Here is a 6,533-nt window from a genome sequence, read left to right as displayed (position 1 = left end):
GCATCTATCTAAAACCATCAATAAACATTACCTATAAAGGAGATAACTAGAAACATTTCTAATAAGATTAAAAGTGAAGCAAGGATTCCCATTAACACCATTATTATTATTCAATATTGTACTAAAAATGCTAGAAATAGCAATAAGAGGGAAAAAAAGTAATTGAAGGAATTAGAATAGGCAGCAAAGAAATGAAACTTTCACTACTTGTAGATGATATGATATATATTTGGAAGATCTTAGAAATTAAACTAAAATTAGTTGAAACAATTATTTTAGCAAAGTTGTATCACATAAAACAAATCAACACAGATCATCAGCATTTCTACATATTACCAACAAAATCCTGCAAGAAAAGATAGAAAGCAATTGAGGGGAGAATCCTGGGAAGATGACAGAGTAGGTTGGTAAATTTCAAACTTTCCCGATTTCCCCCACAAATAGAACAAATTTGTACCTCAGGGAGAACATATAATGATGAAAAACTAAGAAGACTTGGGGCAGAATAGGGATCTTCCTGATACAACTCGATAAGATCTGAAGAAAGACCTTGGGCCAGGATTAACCTGTCTGAAATGCAAACACCTCCAGGTTAGCTCCGCAGAAATACCCAGTGGGGACCCTTCAGGCTAGGTGGGTGTGATTGGAGCCTCAGAAGAAACCACAGAGACTTTCACCTTTGGGACTGTTTGTTGTGGTCTGATTCTGGGAAGACTGAGTAAACCTGGACTGATTGGGAATGCCAGGCCCAGTTGTGTGCTCGCCAGGGACGAGAAGGAACCAACACTTGGTAAGTGCAGAAGCAGCGGGGCAGGGGTACTTCCGAGGTGTGGACACTTGCCAGAGGGTGGAACTCTTGGTTTGGAGTTTCTTGTCAGAGTGGAGAATTGAAGGAAAGGCATCATCTCCCCAACCCGTGATTATCAATATTTAGACTAATGCCTCTTATTAAAAACAAAACAAAACAAAATAAAACCTGTAAAGAAAGAACCCGAATGTTATGGAAATAGGGAAGACTGGAGTTCATCTTCAGAGGAAGACTCTTTAGCAAAAAAACAAAAACAAAAAACCCCAAAACTTCTACTCCAAACAATAATGTGAAACGACTCCTTGACCAGAGAGAAGAACTCAAAAAAGAATTCAAAATCAAATGAAAGACATTGAGGAAAAACTAACGAAAAAATTAAAACCATCCAAGAAAAACAACAAGATTATAGAAAAAATTTAATATATTAGAAAAGGAGATACAGAGTCTCAAAGATGAAAATAACTCTTTGAAAATGAGAATTGGGCAAGGGGAAGCCAGTGAAGCTATGAGAGACCAAGAAATAACAAAACAGCTTTTAAAGAATGAGAAAATAGAACTGAATATGAAATATCTTATAAGAAAAATAATAGATCTGGAGAACAGATCAAGCAGAGAAAGTATAAGAATAATTGGACTGAGAAAGTTGTGACCAAAAAGAGAACCTTGATGCAACAATGCAGGAAATAGTCCTAGAAAATTTTACTGGAGTGATAGACATCATCTCAAAGTGTTCTTTTATGGAAAACATATAGGATTATTATTGTTAAATTTTGAAACCCCCAGATCAAAGAGAAAGTTTTGCAAGAAACAATACAAATATGCTGGAGCTAGATTTATCAGCAACTACAATAAAAGAATGCAGGTTTTGTAATCATATCGACACACAAGCAAAAGAACTAGATCTATAGCAAGAAATATCATATCCAGCAAAATTATCTATGATTTTGAATGAGAAAAAATGGACATTCAATGAACTTGCAGATTTCCTATCAACCAAACCCAAACTTAACAGAAAATTTAACATATAAGAGCCGATGTCATAGATCAATTTTAAGGAACTCAAAATGAACAAACTGTTTAAACATGGAAACATTGTTTTTTTTTACATAAGAAATGTACACTTTATGTTTTAGATTTACATCAATAATTGGGTAAGCTCAAAAGAAAGATTGGAAGAGTAAAGGTAAAAATAGTTATCATGTTATATAAATGAAGTACAGAAGAAGAATAGATACCGAGACATTAGAGGAGGGAGGAGGGTTCATAGTTCTGAAAACCTACTTGAATTGGGAATGGATTCAATAGGCAACACCACATGTACCATGATCCAAAATCTATTAAAAAAATAAGAGGGAAGGGATGGGTGGATGGAGAAGCAAAGAGTGAGGGAAGAAGACAAGGGAGGGATCCCTGGGTAGGGGAGAGGTTAAGTAATAGTGAACCAAGTTATGGAACAGAATTTAATGAAAGAATCAGCAGGATAGGAAAGACATGTGTGTATGTGGAATATATGTATGTGGGAGTATGTGTATATATGTATATCGCTACATATGTACACATAAATATAGTCTTGCTTAACTGTAGCCTGCTTGGGGGTGGTGATGGAGGATGAAAGGGAGATCTCTGAGTGTGTATGTATTCATGTATATATTCATGTATATAGATAGATAGATATATGGATATATCTATATATATGTAGATATATCCTTTCTTAACTATGGACTGCTTGAGGATTGGGAGGAAGGAATGAAAGGGGGAAAAAGGAATAAAATAAAAAAGTGCACAGAGAGAACAAGAGAATAATTTACAAGAAAGTAAAGAAAAGATGGAAATTCATAAATGTAATTTCTTCTACTAATACATACATACATACATATCTATCTATCTATCTATATATCTTCTTAAATTGATATTTGTTGTTATATATTTTGAATCCTTCCTGATGTTCTCCTGGGCACATGATAAAGTTCTTTTGTTTTGTATTGCTTTTCTGTTTTTCTTTTTTCTTATTCTGTTTCTTCAAATAAAATAAATTTGGGGGAAAAAAAGAAAAGATAGAGATATTTCATTTAAAATAACCACAGACAACATAAAATACCTGACAGTAGGCCTGCCAAGACAAATCCAGACAATATATGAATATAATTATAATATGATACAAATAAATTCAGATTTAAATAATCAGAGAAATATTAATTGTTCATGGATGAGCTGAACCAATATAATAAAAAATGACAATTTTATCTAAACTAATTAACTTATTTGGTACAAACTCAAACCATCAAAAGTTATTTTATTGTGCTAGGAAAAATAATAAAATTTATTTGGAAGAACAAAAGATCAAGAATATCAAAGTAATTAAAAGGAAAAAGTATACAAAGAAGATCTAGCAGTACTAGGTCTTAAACCATAATTATCAAAGCTATCTGATATTGCTAAGAAATAGAATGATGGATCAGTGGAACAGAATAAGTATAAAGTACACAGAAGTAAATGATCATAGTAATCTAGCATTTGATAAATGCAAAAATCTAACTTTGGGAATAAGAACTCATTACTTGGTAAAAATTGGTGGGAAAAATGGGAAACAGTTTGTCAGAAATTAGGCATAAATCAATATCTTACATTGTTTACCAAGATACAGTCAAAATGGATATAGGACTTAGTGTGTCAGATAATTAATAATAAAGGAAACAACCTAACCTATATGATTTACTAGCCAAAAAAGACATAATAAAGTCAATGGATTCTCCAGTGAGTTCAAAGACCTTGAATACAAAATGAAACAAATTTTTATGTATTAAGAACAATTAATCAAGTAGGACCAATTAACTAAAAGGAAACAATAGAATACAAGCCAGGCTACACAATTTCATGTTATCTGATTTCTAATTCTAGGAAAGATTAGGGGCTTTGCAAGTTGGGAAGAAGAAAGAATGAGTTTCTGTTGTGTTGGGAAGGCAGTGAGTAAGTTTTGGGGTCTTTTCCCTGAATTGAGAGGGGCTAATTAATTGCATCCATCTGCTTTTATGAAATAATAGATGGCTTATAGCACTGAGTTTTCCATGGATGATTTACAGAAAAACATCAAGATAGAAGATAATACCTGTGGTAGCACAAGATGTTAGTGTTCATGAGATAGAATCTAATTGGTTCTCTCAATTCCACCCCTCCATCCCCCCCACAAAGCCAAAACAACTCCATTTTGTAACTAGTCTTCACTTCACTTCACTTCAACCTAGAAAGGATCAGTCTAAAGTGCCAGACACTGTTATCTTTGCCCTGACAACACTCAATATTGATATGGGATTGATAAAGAGGTAGGAAAGAAAAAGAGGCCAGAGATTGAAAACCTAAAGGAATATCTTTTCTCATAGACCATAAAACAATAAGAGCACCAAATAAACCCACACAGATCCATTTTCCTCAGTAGCTCTTTCTCTTTGTTCTTTTCTCCCCTGACCTACAGGAGGATCTTTAGAATCAAAAAAATTATTCTTGTATTTCATTTTTACCTCACTTTTATTTCCACATCTATTCCTCCCTTCTTGGAACTGGAATCTCTTTACCCCATTTCCCTTTCTTGCAGCCTTATAGGAGCTGTCTTTTTTTATTACCAAATGAGATAATATTTATAAAGTGCTCACCATCATGTCTGACACCTATATGTTTAAAAATGCTTGTCCTTTCTTTTCCTCCTTCCTATCCATTACAATGCAACCCAGAGCCAATACGTATAACAAACAATAAAAGAGAAAGAGGAAAAAGCTTATCAAAAGTAACCAGTTCAGCTACTATCTCTGACAGTGCATGTGGCATTTCACACCTGTAGACTCTCTGCAAAGAAAGGAAAGGAGTACATTTCTTCCTCTTTTTTGGTGACCTGATTTGATCATTAAACACAAAGGCATCAATTTAATTTCTGTTCTTTCAATTTCTAATGTTGTAATCATGTTATATAATATTTTCCTGTTTCTGTTTATTTCATAGGAGATCAATTTCTAATAGTCATCCAATGATTTCTATATTCTTCATCTTTGTGATTACTTATGGGATAGTTTATAAGCACATACTTCTGGACTTTGTTAAACTCAGAATCAATCAAAGTCTGGTGACTCAGGAGAAGAGAGTTCAGAGTAAAATCCCTCATTGTACTGAGGAGGAAATGTTTCTAATAGAGATTCTTTTTTATTTTTATTTTTAAATAACTTTTTATTGACAGAACCCATGCCAGGGTAATTTTTTACAACATTATCTCTTGCACTCACTTCTGTTCTGATTTTTCCCCTCCCTCCCTCTATCTCTTCCCCAGATGGCAAGCAATCCTTTGCATGTTAAATATGTCACAGTATATCCTAGATACAATATATGTGTGCAGAACCAAACAGTTCTCTTGTTGCACAGGGAGAATTGGATTCAGAAGGTAAAAATAACCCGGGAAGAAAAACAAAAATGCAAGCAGTTTACATTCATTTCCCAGTGTTCTTTCTTTGGGTGTAGCTGCTTTTGTCCATCCTTGATCAATTGAAACTGGATTAGATCTCTTTATCGAAGTGATCCACTTCCATCAGAATACATCCTCATACAATATCATTGTTGAGGTATATAATGATCTCCTGGTTTCTGCTCATTTCACTTGGCATCAGTTCATGTAAATCTAATATTCTTTTATCACCACCTGCCTCCTCTTTTCTGCTTTACTGGAAGGCTAACTTCCAAAGGAAAGGGACAGGTCTCCTTTTCTTTCTTCTCTTTTCCCTCAGTTCCCACTTAGCACATAGGAAGACTCAAAAAGTGTTGGGTAGCAATGTTCAGTTTTCTTTAAATCCTGGTTAGGGTATGATTGTGTGACCTGGATTAACTTTAAAAGTTAAATAGATAACTTTCTATTATATCCTGGAGGCAATAGCAAAACTTGATATTGAGTAGAAGAATTGCACAATCAAATCTTTGCTTAAGAAAAATTCATTTGGAAATAGTGTGTAGGATTGTTGGAATGGGGAAAGAGTTGAAGGAGAGAAACTAATTTGGAGGTGAGAGGTAATTAGGGCCTGAACTAAATTGGTATCCGTAAGTGGATATAAAGGACTGGATATGAGACATAGGAAAATAAAACCTGCAAGATTTGCTAATTAATTCAGCATTATGGGAGGGAAAGAGAGAGAGAGAGACAGAGAGATAAAGAGAGACACAAAGACACAGAGAAAGACACCCCCACAGAGACACAGAGAGAAATAGAGACACACACACACAGAAAGAGATGGGGGAAAGAGAAGGTGGAGAGACAGAGAGATACACAGAGAGAGACAGAAACATGGGTCAGGGAGGATGCCTTCTGCAGAAATAAGGGAATAAGGAAGAGGGGACAAAATGGGCTCTTTGAACAAGATAAGAGAGATGGATTGAAAGGCAGAGACAGTTTTCCATGAGGAGTTAAACTGCTGACAAGAAGGATAGAGAGAGATCACATAATGGGCCTTTGCACAAACTCTATGGGCAAAACATATCCAGCAAACTTGCAGTACAAGGGTTTTGGTTGCCAAATTGGCAACAGTCAAAACAGAAAATAAGGTAATAGGTCCATAACATATATATACTGAACTAATAAAAGAAGCAAAATGACAATAAGGTGAATAAAGAAACCAAATATAGCTGCAGCCTTAGGGGTGTCAAGTCCTTTGGCAGTGTCTATGATCTTCAAAAGCATGATAAGCACTTCCTATGC

The sequence above is a fragment of the Antechinus flavipes genome, chromosome 1 (genome assembly GCF_016432865.1).
Source record: "Antechinus flavipes isolate AdamAnt ecotype Samford, QLD, Australia chromosome 1, AdamAnt_v2, whole genome shotgun sequence".
In the NCBI taxonomy this organism is placed as follows: Eukaryota; Metazoa; Chordata; class Mammalia; order Dasyuromorphia; family Dasyuridae; genus Antechinus; species Antechinus flavipes.
This window is presented reverse-complemented; position numbering follows the sequence as displayed.